The sequence below is a fragment of the Rutidosis leptorrhynchoides genome, chromosome 9, assembly GCF_046630445.1.
Source record: "Rutidosis leptorrhynchoides isolate AG116_Rl617_1_P2 chromosome 9, CSIRO_AGI_Rlap_v1, whole genome shotgun sequence".
NCBI classification, from domain to species: Eukaryota; Viridiplantae; Streptophyta; class Magnoliopsida; order Asterales; family Asteraceae; genus Rutidosis; species Rutidosis leptorrhynchoides.
Genome location: NC_092341.1, coordinates 45,329,978 through 45,348,435, shown reverse-complemented (window position 1 = coordinate 45,348,435; position 18,458 = coordinate 45,329,978).

Here is an 18,458-nt window from a genome sequence, read left to right as displayed (position 1 = left end):
TGAATTGTTGAATGATTACGACTTTGAGATTCGTTACCACCCTGGGAAGGCAAATGTGGTAGCCGATGCCTTGAGCAGGAAGGACAGAGAACCCATTCGAGTAAAATCTATGAATATAATGATTCATAATAACCTTACTACTCAAATAAAGGAGGCGCAACAAGGAGTTTTAAAAGAGGGAAATTTAAAGGATGAAATACCCAAAGGATCGGAGAAGCATCTTAATATTCGGGAAGACGGAACCCGGTATAGGGCTGAAAGGATTTGGGTACCAAAATTTGGAGATATGAGAGAAATGGTACTTAGAGAAGCTCATAAAACCAGATACTCAATACATCCTGGAACGGGGAAGATGTACAAGGATCTCAAGAAACATTTTTGGTGGCCGGGTATGAAAGCTGATGTTGCTAAATACGTAGGAGAATGTTTGACGTGTTCTAAGGTCAAAGCTGAGCATCAGAAACCATCAGGTCTACTTCAACAACCCGAAATCCCGGAATGGAAATGGGAAAACATTACCATGGATTTCATCACTAAATTGCCAAGGACTGCAAGTGGTTTTGATACTATTTGGGTAATAGTTGATCGTCTCACCAAATCAGCACACTTCCTACCAATAAGAGAAGATGACAAGATGGAGAAGTTAGCACGACTGTATTTGAAGGAAGTCATCTCCAGACATGGAATACCAATCTCTATTATCTCTGATAGGGATGGCAGATTTATTTCAAGATTCTGGCAGACATTACAGCAAGCATTAGGAACTCGTCTAGACATGAGTACTGCCTATCATCCACAAACTGATGGGCAGAGCGAAAGGACGATACAAACGCTTGAAGACATGCTACGAGCATGTGTTATTGATTTCGGAAACAGTTGGGATCGACATCTACCGTTAGCAGAATTTTCCTACAACAACAGCTACCATTCAAGCATTGAGATGGCGCCGTTTGAAGCACTTTATGGTAGAAAGTGCAGGTCTCCAATTTGTTGGAGTGAGGTGGGGGATAGACAGATTACGGGTCCGGAGATTATACAAGAAACTACCGAGAAGATCATCCAAATTCAACAACGGTTGAAAACCGCCCAAAGTCGACAAAAGAGCTACGCTGACATTAAAAGAAAAGATATAGAATTTGAAATTGGAGAGATGGTCATGCTTAAAGTTTCACCTTGGAAAGGCGTTGTTCGATTTGGTAAACGAGGGAAATTAAATCCAAGGTATATTGGACCATTTAAGATTATTGATCGTGTCGGACCAGTAGCTTACCGACTTGAGTTACCTCAACAACTCGCGGCTGTACATAACACTTTTCACGTCTCGAATTTGAAGAAATGTTTTGCTAAAGAAGATCTCACTATTCCGTTAGATGAAATCCAAATCAACGAAAAACTCCAATTCATCGAAGAACCCGTCGAAATAATGGATCGTGAGGTTAAAAGACTTAAGCAAAACAAGATACCAATTGTTAAGGTTCGATGGAATGCTCGTAGAGGACCCGAGTTCACCTGGGAGCGTGAAGATCAGATGAAGAAGAAATACCCGCATCTATTTCCAGAAGATTCGTCAACACCTTCAACAGCTTAAAATTTCGGGACGAAATTTATTTAACGGGTAGATACTGTAGTGACCCGAACTTTTCCATGTTTATATATATTAATTGAGATTGATGTTTACATGATTAAATGTTTCCAACATGTTAAGCAATCAAACTTGTTAAGACTTGATTAATTGAAATAGGTTTCATATAGACAATTGACCACCCAAGTTGACCGGTGATTCACGAACGTTAAAACTTGTAAAAAAACTATATGATGACATATATATGGTTATATATATATTTAACATGATATTATGATAAGTAAACATATCATTAATTATATTAACAATGAACTACATATGTAAAAACAAGACTACTAACTTAATGATTTTGAAACGAGACATATATGTAACGTTTATCGTTGTAACGACATTTAATGTATATATATCATATTAAGAGATATTCGTACATCATAATATCATGATAATATAATAATTTAAAATCTCTTTTGATATTATAAACATTGGGTTAACAACATTTAACAAGATCGTTAACCTAAAGGTTTCAAAACAACACTTACATGTAACGACTAACGATGACTTAACGACTCAGTTAAAATGTATATACATGTAGTGTTTTAATATTTATTTATACACTTTTGAAAGACTTCAATACACTTATCAAAATACTTCTACTTAACAAAAATGCTTACAATTACATTCTCGTTCAGTTTCATCAACAATTCTACTCGTATGCACCCGTATTCGTACTCGTACAATACACAGCTTTTAGATGTATGTACTATTGGTATATACACTCCAATGATCAGCTCTTAGCAGCCCATGTGAGTCACCTAACACATGTGGGAACCATCATTTGGCAACTAGCATGAAATATCTCATAAGATTACAAAAATATGAGTAATCATTCATGACTTATTTACATGAAAACAAAATTACATATCCTTTATATCTAATCCATACACCAACGACCAAAAACACCTACAAACACTTTCATTATTCAATTTTCTTCATCTAATTGAACTCTCTCAAGTTCTATCTTCAAGTTCTAAGTGTTCTTCATAAATTTCAAAAGTTCTAGTTTCATAAAATCAAGAATACTTTCAAGTTTGCTAGCTCACTTCCAATCTTGTAAGGTGATCATCCAACCTCAAGAAATCTTTGTTTCTTACAGTAGGTTATCATTCTAATACAAGGTAATAATCATATTCAAACTTTGGTTCAATTTCTATAACTATAACAATCTTATTTCAAGTGATGATCTTACTTGAACTTGTTTTCGTGTCATGATTTTGCTTCAAGAACTTTGAGCCATCCAAGGATCCATTGAAGCTAGATCCATTTTTCTCTTTTCCAGTAGGTTCATCCAAGGAACTTAAGGTAGTAATGATGTTCATAACATCATTCGATTCATACATATAAAGCTATCTTATTCGAAGGTTTAAACTTGTAATCACTAGAACATAGTTTAGTTAATTCTAAACTTGTTCGCAAACAAAAGTTAATCCTTCTAACTTGACTTTTAAAATCAACTAAACACATGTTCTATATCTATATGATATGCTAACTTAATGATTTAAAACCTGGAAACACGAAAAACACCGTAAAACCGGATTTACGCCGTCGTAGTAACACCGCGGGCTGTTTTGGGTTAGTTAATTAAAAACTATGATAAACTTTGATTTAAAAGTTGTTATTCTGAGAAAATGATTTTTATTATGAACATGAAACTATATCCAAAAATTATGGTTAAACTCAAAGTGGAAGTATGTTTTCTAAAATGGTCATCTAGACGTCGTTCTTTCGACTGAAATGACTACCTTTACAAAAACGACTTGTAACTTATTTTTCCGACTAGAAACCTATACTTTTTTTGTTTAGATTCATAAAATAGAGTTCAATATGAAACCATAGCAATTTGATTCACTCAAAACGGATTTAAAATGAAGAAGTTATGGGTAAAACAAGATTGGATAATTTTTCTCATTTTAGCTACGTGAAAATTGGTAACAAATCTATTCCAACCATAACTTAATCAACTTGTATTATATATTATGTAATCTTGAGATACCATAGACACGTATACAATGTTTCGACCTATCATGTCGACACATCTATATATATTTCGGAACAACCATAGACACTCTATATGTGAATGTTGGAGTTAGCTATACAGGGTTGAGGTTGATTCCAAAATATATATAGTTTGAGTTGTGATCAATACTGAGATACGTATACACTGGGTCGTGGATTGATTCAAGATAATATTTATCGATTTATTTCTGTACATCTAACTGTGGACAACTAGTTGTAGGTTACTAACGAGGACAGCTGACTTAATAAACTTAAAACATCAAAATATATTAAAAGTGTTGTAAATATATTTTGAACATACTTTGATATATATGTATATATTGTTATAGGTTCGTGAATCAACCAGTGGCCAAGTCTTACTTCCCGACGAAGTAAAAATCTGTGAAAGTGAGTTATAGTCCCACTTTTAAAATCTAATATTTTTGGGATGAGAATACATGCAGGTTTTATAAATGATTTACAAAATAGACACAAGTACGTGAAACTACATTCTATGGTTGAATTATCGAAATCGAATATGCCCCTTTTTATTAAGTCTGGTAATCTAAGAATTAGGGAACAGACACCCTAATTGACGCGAATCCTAAAGATAGATCTATTGGGCCTAACAAACCCCATTCAAAGTACCGGATGCTTTAGTACTTTGAAATTTATATCATATCCGAAGGGTGTCCCGGAATGATGGGGATATTCTTATATATGCATCTTGTTATTGTCGGTTACCAGGTGTTCACCATATGAATGATTTTTATCTCTATGTATGGGATGTGTATTGAAATATGAAATCTTGTGGTCTATTGTTACGATTTGATATATATAGGTTAAACCTATAACTCACCAACATTTTTGTTGACGTTTTAAGCATGTTTATTCTCAGGTGATTATTAAGAGCTTCCGCTGTCGCATACTTAAATAAGGACAAGATTTGGAGTCCATGCTTGTATGATATTGTGTAAAAACTGCATTCAAGAAACTTATTTTGTTGTAACATATTTGTATTGTAAACCATTATGTAATGGTCGTGTGTAAACAGGATATTTTAGATTATCATTATTTGATAATCTACGTAAAGCTTTTTAAACCTTTATTGATGAAATAAAGGTTATGGTTTGTTTAAAAATGAATGCAGTCTTTGAAAAACGTCTCATATAGAGGTCAAAACCTCGCAACGAAATCAATTAATATGGAACGTTTTTAATCAATAAGAACGGGACATTTCACGGCGCGCACCTGGGCAAATTCTGATTCCTTGCTCCTTTTTAAATATAAAACGTACCCCGTCACTTTGTTAACATATATACACTATTTACAATAAATACACGGGTCTTACGAACAGTTAGCGTGGATTCTTAACAAAATTTCTCATAGTTAATTTGTTTGTTTCTAACAAATTTTATTTTATCAAATGTTTTCTTCATTATGCCACTTGTTGGATTCTGATAAATCAAAATCCAAATATAAAATTGAATTTGAATGGATATAGTTATTCTTTGGTGAACGGATACTGTTAGGACCCCGAAGTTGTATAGTGTTAATGTGATTTAAGCTTAAATGAAGGTTCCTTAGAAGAGGGCTATATAAGGAACCTATGTAGTCCTAATTAGAAAGCCATTGTATTGTAACCGAGTTCTAGAAGCTGTGAAATTTAATTTGTACCGATTCTCTCTAGTACCGAGTCTCCTTCTTACATACCGAATCTCATTCTATCTTATCATTTCTCTCAATCTCAACATGATCTGACCTATCATTTGGTATCAGAGCTACCAGGAAGTGATTGTACATCACTATATCGATCCAGAGATTGTAGTTTACAGAATCTGAACACTCTCGGTATATTGAATCAGATTCGGTATTATCGAATTTGATAATCTGACGTTCAGATTCTTGTGATAAGTTCAGCGAAGGTGTATTAGGTCTATTAGAAAGAGTTTCGATCATCATTACAGCTTTTTAACTTCAATTATGGAGAATCAAGTTGATTTTTAGAGTTTGTGGCTAAAACTCTCGGTATTGCTTAATTCAAGCTTGATTCTGGTGTTTTGTGAAGATTTAAAGATTCAGTTGTGTTCGTGAGGTGTTAAATCACATTTCTGTCGGTTCAATTTCTTCAATTCTTCAAGTTTTAAAGATTTGATCAACATTCGGTATCGTAACTGTCATACCGAATCTGCTTCATTACTGGAAATTCATCTTAAGTGTTGCAGATTGTGGTGTGTTTGTGATTCTATCACATTCGGTTTGATCATACGCAGCTAATTGGTGTGGTTTGGGAAAGGATTCTGTTATATTTATAAGTTTTAGACTTAGACTCGGTATTGTCAACTGATACAGTTGACATTCGGTATTCTATACATTCGGTATCTTTGATATTTTGTGTGATACTAACTTGTTTCCTTGTGCAGCAATGTTACAGAATCTAATTCAAAGGGATTGAATTAAGTTTGAACTTCAAATTCATACAGAATCTGACTACCGAGTCAGATACATAATCTGATTTTCTGTATCACTTAATCCATTGGTTTTAAGTATTCTGAGGCTTCAAGTTATGTGGTTACCGAATCCATACCGAATTTGGGTGTGTTACTTGTGATTCTTATCAGTTTCTGATACAGAATCTGGTATACCGAATTGTTACCGAATCTGCTACAGTACCGAACCACTTACCGAATCTGCTACTGTACCGAATTTTTACTGAATCTGACATTCTTGTTAGATTTTATACTGAACCCTGATCATAGATTGTGTTTAATACCGAATCTATACCGAATCTATCTCAATTTAAGATGTCTACTCAAGATACTCTTATCATTGGATCAGATTCCCGACCTCTAGTGTTGTTTGATGGCAAGTACACTCAGTGGCTTCATCGTATTACTCGGTACATAGACTATAAGGGTGAGAAAGCTAAACATATTTGGGCTTCTCTGAGAGATGGTCCAGTTGTTGATTTTCATCCGGATACTGGTATGCCAATTCCAGTCTATGAACTTTCTGGTGATAAACGTGAAAGAGCTCAGGGTGACATAGAGGCTAAGAATATTGTCATGCAAGCTATCCCATATGAGCTATTTGAAAATGTTGATAGCAACACTACTGCAAAAGATATATGGGATGAGATCAAACGACAACAAGAAGGTTATGACATGTCAGACGTTACTAAATTGAATAAGGCTCTGGGATTGTATGAAGATTTCAAGCAGGAACCAGAAGAGCTACTCAAGGATACCTACCATCGTTTCAATGGTGTTCTCAATGAGTTGAAAAGGTGTAAGATTGTAAAAGTACATGCTGAAGTCAACATGAAATTCCTCAAAAAGCTCAATGCTGATTGGCTTCCTTATGGAACCATTGTTCGATCTATCAAAGAGATTGACAAGTTGACTATTCATGAGCTTGTTGGAGTTCTTATGCATTACCAACATGAGGTGTCTAAACTTCAAGAAGGAAGGAAAGAGTCATCTCCAAGTGATCCTCTTGCTCTAATTGCCAAAAAGAAGAGCAAATCATTTTCCAAAAGCTTGTCCAAGAAAGTGCTTGTTGAAGAATCAACTGATTCTGAATAGTTAAATCTTTCTGATGTTGATGATTCACACTTTGAATTAGTCAAGATGGCAGCCATGTTCACAAACGCCTTGAACAAACACAAGTTTAAAGGAAAATCAAGCAATCAACTCAAACACTCATCATCTTCCTCGTACTATAAGAAAGCTGATCAATCCAAACAACAACGTGCTAATGATTCCAAGAAGGAAGATTCAATCTGTTTCAATTGTGGCAAAGCTGGTCATTACTCTCGTGAGTGCAAAATGCCTAAGAAGAAGGACGCAGCTTACTACAAGAAGAAAATGTTGATGGCTAAGATTGTGGAAACTGGGGGAGAGCTGAAACCGGTTGATGATACTTGGTTTAACTAGACTGGTGATTCAGACTCAGAGGTGGAACATGCAAATGTTTGCAAGGTGACCAAGCTCATCAAAGCTAAGGAAGCATTGGAGAATTCTGACTCAACATCTGACGATGATGAGGTACAATCAACTGAAATCTCACCTGATTTTATAAAAATGCAAAATGACTTGATGAAGAATCTGGTCTCAATGTCAAAAGAAGTCAAAGGCTTAAAATCTGAAAACAAGGTTTTAAAAGACAAAATCAAACTTTCTGAGACCAAACCATCTTCATCCAAATTACAATCGGAATTGCAAAAGTTGTTCATCCAACTCAGCTCCTCAGAATCTGAGTTGGAAAATCTTAAAAAGAAAATTCATCCGATTAAAGTCGAACGAACTGATTATCGTTTAAAATCTGAACGACTTGCAGAAAAAGTTCAATTCTTAGAAAAAGATCTTTCTGATTTAAAAAACCAATATAAACCCACACTTTCAAAGCTAAACAAGAAAATTATTCATTTGGAAAACGCAATAATTGAAAAAGACACTGAAATCTCTTCATTGTCAAAAGAGTCTGTTCTAATGAAAGCTCAACTTGCTCGATATGAGGAAAAACTCTATCGAACAGAGCAATCCAAAGCTATCATGGATATGGAACTTTCAAAACAAACGATTTTCATGAATAGACCAAAAACGATTCATGGTGAAAAGTGGGGGTTGGGTTTTGAAGATCCTAAGATCTTAGATGGAGCTTCCAAAAAGATTCCAGAATTATATCATTCTGATTACTTTCAAGCTGGTTTACCACCGCATTTTGTGCATTCTTCTGATGCTGATTTTGATGATATTATTATTAATCGCAAATCTAAAAAATACCATCAAATTAGCTTAATGTATGAGAAAATTAATGCAAAAATAGGTAAATCAAATCCTGCTTTCTTGAAGGAACTTGTTGAAAATGAAAAGAATGTGCAATGTGCTAATTATGTGCCGACACATAGATTGGTTTACATTCCTACACTCATGCTAGAGAAATACATTTTAATGCTTGAGAATGACGTGTTTAACAAACCTAGTTCTAGCATTGTTAACATAGATGAGGTGTTTGATGAACCAACTTTTGATGTGAAACCAGTTCTACCTGCTTTACCTGCATGTTCTGATAATGTTTTCCGTGAAGACCTAGCACATGAACTAACTGTTTTCTTTGAGACAGAATCTCTAGGTCAAAATTCTTTAGATGAAAAAGTAGAACCTCATACTGAACCGATCATTGAACCTTTGATAGATTTTGAAAGTCAACTTGATCCTTTGCACGATTATTATTTGCATTTACCTGCTGTACGGAATTTGAATTGTAGTGACCCGAACTTTTCCATGTTTATATATATTAATTGAGATTGATATTTACATGATTAAATGTTTCCAACATGTTAAGCAATCAAACTTGTTAAGACTTGATTAATTGAAATATGTTTCATTATAGTCAATTGACCACCCAAGTTGACCGGCGATTCACGAACGTTAAAACTTGTAAAAATGACATGACGATATATATATATGGATATACATATGGTTAACATGAGATTATGATAAGTAAGTATCTCCATAAGTATATTAACAATGAGTTATATACATATAAACAAGACTACTAACTTAAGGATTTCGAAACGAGACATATATGTAACGATTATCGTTGTAATGACATTTAAATGTATATATATCATATTAAGATATATTAATATATCATAATATCATGATAATATAATAATTTAACATCTCATTAGATATAATAAACAATGGGTTAACAACATTAATTGAGATCGTTAACTTAAAGGTTTCAAAACAACACTTACATGTAACGACTAACGATGACTTAACGACTCAGTCAAAATGTATATACATGTAGTGTATTTAGATGTATTAAAATACTTTTGGAAGACTTCAAGACATATATCAAAACACTCATACTTAACGAAAATGGTTACAGTTACTTTCCCATTCTTTTCTTTCATCAAGAATTCTAGTCGTATTCTTACCCGTATTATACACAGCTTCAAAACGTACTTACTATGGGTATATACCAATAGGAACTAGCATGGGATTCCACTCTTGATTATGTCATGTATGACTAATCAATTTTAACTTCTACCATGAGCTAGTCAACTAACTAGAACTCCTTTTAACCCCACTCACCACTCACCAATTACCACTCATCATTCACTCCATTTCACTTCCAATTCTCTTTCTAATTCTCTCTCAACACACACACACTATTATGAACGTATTTTTCCAGTAGTTAATCATCATCTTCATCAAAAATCACTTCAAGAATCAAGCTATAATCATCATAGGAAGAACACTTCAAAAATCCCTTCAAGTTTACTAATTTACTTCCAAGCTTTCTAATCCATTCCAAGTAATCATCTAAGATCAAGAAACCTTTGTTATATACAGTAGGTTATCTTTCTTATTCAAGGTAATATTCATATTCAAACTTTGATTCAATTTCTATAACTATAAACTATCTTAATTCGAGTAAAAATCTTACTTGAACTTGTTTTTGTGTCATGATCTTACTTCAAGAACTTTCAAGCCATCCAAGATCCTTTGAAGCTAGATCATTTCTTGTCACTTCCAGTAGGTTTACCTACTAAACTTGAGGTAGTAATGATGTTCATAACATCATTCGATTCATATATATAAAACTATCTTATTCGAAGGTTTAAACTCGTAATCACTAGAACATAGTTTAGTTAATTCTAAACTTGTTCGCAAAAAAAAGTTAATCCTTCTAACTTGACTTTTAAAATTAACTAAACACATGTTCTATATCTATATGATATGCTAACTTAATGATTTAAAACCTGGAAACACGAAAAACACCGTAAAACCAGATTTACGCCGTCGTAGTAACACCGCGGGCTGTTTTGGGTTAGTTAATTAAAAACTATGATAAACTTTGATTTAAAAGTTTTTATTCTGAGAAAATGATTTTTATTATGAACATGAAACTATATCCAAAAATTATGGTTAAACTCAAAGTGGAAGTTTGTTTTCTAAAATGGTCATCTAGACGTCGTTCTTTCGACTGAAATGACTACCTTTACAAAAACGACTTGTAACTTATTTTTTTGACTATAAACCTATACTTTTTCTGTTTAGATTCATAAAATAGAGTTCAATATGAAATCATAGCAATTTGATTCACTCAAAACGGATTTAAAATGAAGAAGTTATGGGTAAAACAAGATTGGATAATTTTTCTCATTTTAGCTACGTAAAAATTGGTAACAAATCTATTCCAACCATAACTTAATCAACTTGTATTGTATATTATGTAATCTTGAGATACCATAGACACGTATACAATGTTTTGACCTATCATGTCGACACATCTATATATATTTCGGAACAACCATAGACACTCTATATGTGAATGTTGGAGTTAGCTATACAGGGTTGAGGTTGATTCCAAAATATATATAGTTTGAGTTGTGATCAATACTGAGATGCGTATACACTGGGTCGTGGATTGATTCAAGATAATATTTATCGATTTATTTCTGTACATCTAACTGTGGACAACTAGTTGTAGGTTACTAACGAGGACAGCTGACTTAATAAACTTAAAACATCAAAATATATTAAAAGTGTTGTAAATATATTTTGAACATACTTTAATATATATGTATATATTGTTATAGGTTCGTGAATCAACAGTGGCCAAGTCTTACTTCTCGATGAAGTAAAAATCTGTGAAAGTGAGTAATAGTCCCACTTTTAAAATCTAATATTTTGGGATGAGAATACATGCACGTTTTATAAATGATTTACAAAATAGACACAAGTACGTGAAACTACATTCTATGTTGAATTATCGAAATCGAATATGCCCCTTTTTATTAAGTCTGATAATCTAAGAATTAGGGAACAGACACCCTAATTGACGCGAATCCTAAAGATAGATCTATTGGGCCTAACAAGCCCCATCCAAAGTACCGGATGCTTTAGTACTTCGAAATTTATATCATATTCGAAGGGTGTCCCGGAATGATGGGGATATTCTTATATATGCATCTTGTTAATGTCGGTTACCAGGTGTTCACCATATGAATGATTTTTATCTCTATGTATGGGATGTATATTGAAATATGAAATCTTGTGGTCTATTGTTACGATTTGATATATATAGGTTAAACCTATAACTCACCAATATTTTTGTTGATGTTTAAAGCATGTTTATTCTCAGGTGAATATTAAGAGCTTCCGCTGTTGCATACTAAAATAAGGACAAGATTTGGAGTCCATGTTTGTATGATATTGTGTAAAAACTGCATTCAAGAAACTGATTTCGATGTAACATATTTGTATTGTAAACCATTATGTAATGGTCGTGTGTAAACAGGATATTTTAGATTATCATTATTTGATAATCTACGTAAAGCTTTTTAAACCTTTATTTATGAAATAAAGGTTATGGTTTATTTTAAAAATGAATGCAGTCTTTGAAAAACGACTCATATAGAGGTCAAAACCTCGCAACGAAATCAATTAATATGGAACGTTTTTAATCAATAAGAACGGGACATTTCATGAATCGTATAGTAGCTCATCTAGAAAAGAAGAATATTGACTTGCAACTTAAGTACCAATCATTAGAACAAATGCTTGCCCTGTGTGATAAATTGCCTTCACTGCCTAAGAAAGAATGTTCCTATGCTTTTAAGGAGGGTGAAGTGATAGTTTCTGCTGAAGAATTATGTCTTGAGATTAAAAGCTTAAAACAAAAGATAATTCAACTGAAACAGACTAACACACTTAAGCAATCGTCTAATGTTGAAACCAATGTGCTTGAATGTATTGGTGGGATTACTAAGAAGAGAAAGGGAATGTCAACATCTAAGGATGTAAAATCCACTACTATTCTTAAAAATCCTCTCCGTTCTCAATTTGTCAATCGTGGTTCAAAAGTTGTTTCTACAACTCAATTTGTTGTCAAAAAGGTTCATTCTCCTGACGGTTCTGTGTCAACTGATAAGATTCCTATGATTCTAATGACAAAAACTTCAAAGGCGAGTCTTTTAACAACATCAGTTAAGTCCACATAACACATAAGTCCTAAACCCGATTTAAGTGAGTATGATGCAAAAGAACGTAAAATCAAATTGAAAATTTTGCAAAATCAATCATCTCATGTGTCAACTGAAGAGTTTGGACGTCTAGCTAACAAAGGTGTTTCTCGTGTCACAGGTCATAATCTAAACTTGAATTACAAATCTGTATGGGTTCCTAAGTACACGACTAAGAAAGTAGCAACCAAACCAACGCAATCTGCTAGTCAGCCTAGGAAATCATCTCATGTTTTTCAATTTTCGTCTGTGAACAAAACATCTACTTGGAATAAGTTGTGTGTTAAGACTTCTGATAACGATGTAAAACTTGATATTGCATGTGATGCTTCATGTAATGTGTTTTTAAATGATGATTTATTGTCTAAACTGCATGATGCTTTACGTGATTATCTTGTCGTTGATCCAAAGTTTATTGTTGGTACTAACCGTAGAGGACCCAAGAAACTTTGGGTACCTAAACTCTAGGAAATTCACATTTACAGGGTTTCGACGTCTGTGTTTGGTATATCGATTCCGATTGTTCTCGACACATGACGGGCGATAAATCCTTGTTTGTCAACTTCATTGACAAATTCCTAGGAACGGTTACTTTTGGAAATGATGAAATTGCAGCGATAACGGGTTACGGAGATTTTGTGCAAAATGGCATAACAATCAAACGGGTTTTATATGTTGAAGGTTTGGGGTGCAATTTATTTAGTGTAAGTCAATTCTGCGATGGAGATCTTAAAGTTCTGTTTGAACGTCGACAATGCTCGGTGCAATCCACTGAAGGAAATGATCTTCTTGTTGGTAAACGTTGTGCTTCACTATACACTATTGACCTCAATGATGCACCTTCACATACAACCATGTGTTTGGCCACTCGTTCTACCAAAGAAAATTCATGGTTATGGCATCATCGGATGTCACACCTGAATTACAAGGGTATCAATCGACTAGTCTCCAAAGACTTAGTTGATGGTATTCCTACCTTTCACTATGATAAGCATCATGTGTGTTCATCATGTGCGATGGGTAAGCTGAAACAGACTAATCATCCGCTTAAGCAAAACCCCAGTACTTCATTGTCTTTGCAACTATTGCATATGGACTTATGTGGACCCATGCGTATTTCAAGCCTTGGTGGCAAGAAACATGTGCTTGTCATTGTCGATGACTATACTCGTTTTACATGGATTTTTCTTCTGCGAATTAAGTCAGAAACCCCCGCCATTATCATTGAGTTAATTAAAAAAACTCAACGCTCTTTTAACAAACATGTTAAGAGCATTCGAACTGATAATGGGACGGAATTTAAGAATGTCCTGCTTGATAGTTATTTGAAAGACCAAGGCATTGAACATCAGTTCTCTGCTGCTCGGACACCCCAACAAAATGGAGTAGTCGAACTATGTAATCGTACGTTATGCGAAGCAGCTCGAACGATGCTTGCTTACTCCAAACTACCTCCAAAAATGTGGGGGGAGGCCATTTCAACTGCATGCTATACCCAAAATCATTGTATTGTTAATAAACGTTTTGATAAAACTTCATATGAGTTATTATATGGCAGACGCCCGAATGTCAAATATTTCCGTGTCTTTGGTTGTATATGCTATGTGCTTAACGATTTTGACAGCCTCGGAAAGTTTGATCCAAATGGCGATCAAGCCATATTTCTCAGCTATTCTTCGAACAAAGTTGCTTATCGGGTTTATCACAAACGGACAAAAATGATTAAAGAGAGCATCAATGTCAAGTTCGATGAATTTTCGGGAATGGCTTTTGAACAACTCAGTTCAAAACCCGATCCTAACCTGGCTACTTCTTCTTCCGCGCAAAACTCAATTTTATCGACGAAGGGTGTTCCTACGGTTACATCAGAGGAACTGGATATCTTGTTTGATAGTCTTTATGCTCCTCAACGGATTTCAAATGTTCAAACCGTACCGGTTACACCGTCACAGTCAACTACTATGGAGACTCAACAAAGTCTTTTTGATGAAGATACAACGCCAACTGATTCACCTGTTGCTTCTTCATCCTCCCTACCACCTCCTGTTACTGATAATCTTGAACTAATTCAAGATTCATCAGTTGATACAACTCCAGCTGTTTCTCCAGATACTCAATTGAATCCATTAGATAACGTTACATCAGATCAAGCAGATCAAGGCTCAACGTCAACAACGGTTGATGTTTCAATGGATACCACTGATGTACAACCTCTTCCACACAATCGATGGACTAAAAGTCATACAATAGATCTTATTATTGGTGATGCATCTGCTCCAGTCTCAACTCGAAGGGCTACTTGGAATATGTGTCTATACACTACCTTTCTTAGTAAGATTGAACCAACAACGGTTGCTCAAGCTTTACTAGATCCGAACTGGGTGGTTGCAATGCAAGAAGAGATCAATCAATTTGAACGGTTGAAAGTATGGCGATTGGTTCCAAGACCAACTGGTCAACGACCAATAGGTGTTAAGTGGATTTTTAAGAACAAGAAGGATTCTGATGGAATTGTGGTTCGGAATAAGGCACGTCTTGTGGCCAAGGGATATCGACAACAAGAGGGTATTGATTATGATGAAATGTTTGCTCCGGTTGCTAGGATTGATGCTATTCGTCTTTTCCTTGCATTTGCTTCTCATATGAAGTTCACGGTGTTTCAAATGGACGTCAAAACTGCTTTTCTGAATGGTCATCTTCAAGAGGAAGTCTATGTCGATCAACCAGAAGGCTTTGTCGATCCCATTCATCCAAATCACGTCTACTACTTGGAGAAAGCTTTATACGGTCTGAAGCAAGCACCGCGTGCATGGTACGAGACCTTAACAAAGTACTTGCTGGACAACGGCTTCTCTCGTGGAACGATTGATAAAATGCTATTCATCCGTAAAAACCACGGTCACATTCTCTTGGTTCAAATTTACGTTGATGACATTATTTTTGGTTCCACGTCCCCGGTCTTATGCAAAGAATTTGGTAATCTTATGGCCAACAAATTCGAAATGAGCATGCTTGACCAGTTAAATTTCTTTTTGGGGTTACAAGTAAAATAATTACCAAACGGGATTTTTCTCAGTCAAACAAAGTATATCAATGATATGCTAAAACGTTTTAAAATGACTGCTTTAAAACCAATGACAACCCCAATGAGGACTTTACTGGATGCTGATGCTAATGGGGAACCCTTTGATGTTACACTTTATCGAAGCATGGTTGGTTCTTTAATGTATCTGACTGCAAGTCGACCCGACATTACACTTGCTGTAACTGTCTGTGCCCGCTTTCAGTCAAACCCTAAGAAACCTCATTCCAAAGCGGTTGTTAGGATTTTTCAGTACCTTTAAGGTACACCTAACCTTGGGATCTGGTATCCTCATGGATCCGATTTCAATCTCACTGCTTACACTGATGCGGATCATGGCGGTTACCATGTTGATAGAAAAAGCACATCCTGGATCAATTCAGATGTTGGGGAATAGGCTAGTTGGTTGGTCATCCAAAAAGCAGAACTGTGTGTCTTTATCAACCGCTGAGTCTGAGTACATTGCTGCAGCTCATTGTTGTTCACAAGTTTTGTGGATGCAAACTCAAATTTTAGACTATGGCTTTAAGATTTCTAAGACCCCGATTTACTGTGATTCACAAAGTGCTATTGCAATTACAAGCAACCCGGTCCAGCATTCTAAGACTAAACACATAGATATTCGTTATCATTTCATTAAGGACTATGTAGAGAAAGGGGATGTAGAGTTATACTTTGTGCCTACCAAAGTGCAATTAGCTGACATGTTCACTAAGCCTTTAGATGAACTTAGGCTAAAATTCTTGATCAAAGAGATTGGCATGGTAGAGTATAGTGCTTGATATTCCTTAGATCTGTTGGGACTTATTCTTGAGATCTTGTGTTAAGGGGGAGTAGATACTTTCTAGGGGGAGCAACTACTTTCATATGCTTTGGACATCATCTTTTAAGGGGGAGCCTTTAGATTTATGATAACTTCCTGGATATAATTGTTCAATGGTTACGTAAGGGGGAGGTAACTCATTGATATCATATTTCAAGGGGGAGTTAATTCATTTTCTAGGGTAATTTATCAAAATGCTGATTTACGTTCTTGTATATCACATTTTGAGGGGGAGAAAAAGGAGAAAATGAGAAAATTACTCAAAAATGTTGTTTTTCAAAAGTGAATTCATAAATTCTTTGTTTTATATCTGAAATAATTTACTAAGGCTTGTATACATCTCAGTATGCAACCCATTTTAACAATTGGTATCACTGAAGATTTGTACTTTGTTTACAAAATTCGAAGTTCTTTTAAGTACAAATCTTATTTTGGAAAATTCATAAAAATTGGAAAAGATAAAATCCAAAAATATTTGTTTTTTACTGGATAATATGCTATTTTTAGCATTATACCGAATCTAACATCCAACAGTGCAGATTCGGTAAGTTCAAAGTTTTCAAAATTGTCTCAGAAATATTTTTCATAAAAAGATTGAAATGAATATTGAGAGAAAAAGTCAATTTGTCAAGATTTGAAGTTAAATTGATAAAGTTTTGAAAATTGGACTGAATTCGGTATAATAGGCCCATTCTGTAAAGCCCATTCGGTATTTTACCTTCGGTATCTATAAAAGGAGGGTCAAAGTCAAACTTACTCATTTACTGTTGTTAATTACCTACCGAGTCTGCTTGATTATACCGAATCTGCCTAATCTACCGAGTCCGTCTCTCTGTATCTTCAAATTCTTGGGTAAATGTTCATTTTAATTAACATACTTATAGATCTGAGATAATTATGTGTCTATCAACCAGAAAAGATCAAAATAACTGGATTTTAACTCTCAATTTTGAAATTCTGTTGATTTTACCGAGTCTGAGTCGTATTCTATTAATCCTTGATTAAACTCAATTGATTTGGTTAATTAACATGAATTCTTGTCTAATATGAGTTATATTGATTGATCTATCATTTGACCAAGCTTGATTACATGTTTAATTGATTGTTTGATGGATTCTGTATCTACCGAATATGTTCTATCTACTGTACCGAGTCTGTTCATACAATTAACATGTTGTTATGCTTTAATTGATTGGTTAATTGATTATGGTTGTGATTTTACATGATAGAATATGCATGTTTGAGTGTCTTTATGTTAATTTTGGAGATACCGAATCTGTTCTTCTCTTGATACCAAATCTGACTTTTGGTACCTTGAAAATTTCTGATTTTTATCTTCAAACACTTAATTTGTTTATTCTATATCTTTCTGATCTGAAAACTCAAGCTTATTTGGTTACAGAATCTCAAGTTTTCATGACTACCGAATCTGCTTGAAATGTGTTTAAAAATTGACTATGTGTTGTTCTGATTCTTTGTGTAGTATAATTGACTTTGCATGATAAATTTGTATTGTGATGAATATCATATGAATGTCATGATTGTCAATTATTTGATCATATTTGAGAATAAAAGATTTTTATTTTTGAAAAACCATAAAAATCTTAAAATAGAAAAGATAAAACATATACAAAGGATTTCAAAGACAAATAAGAATAGAGATATATGCTTTTTGAATATCTTGTGGTCTTCTATTTCTTATTTGTACAGCTAAATGGCGAACAATCACTTCATCAACTCTGAAACCAGTATTTCCTGCAACTACTGGACAACAATTCTAAAGAGGCACACACTATGGCCTGCTCTCAGTACTACTGCCAGTGTAGCTATAACAGATCTGGAGTTACTTAACAGAACAATTAGGTTTGTGGAAGCTACA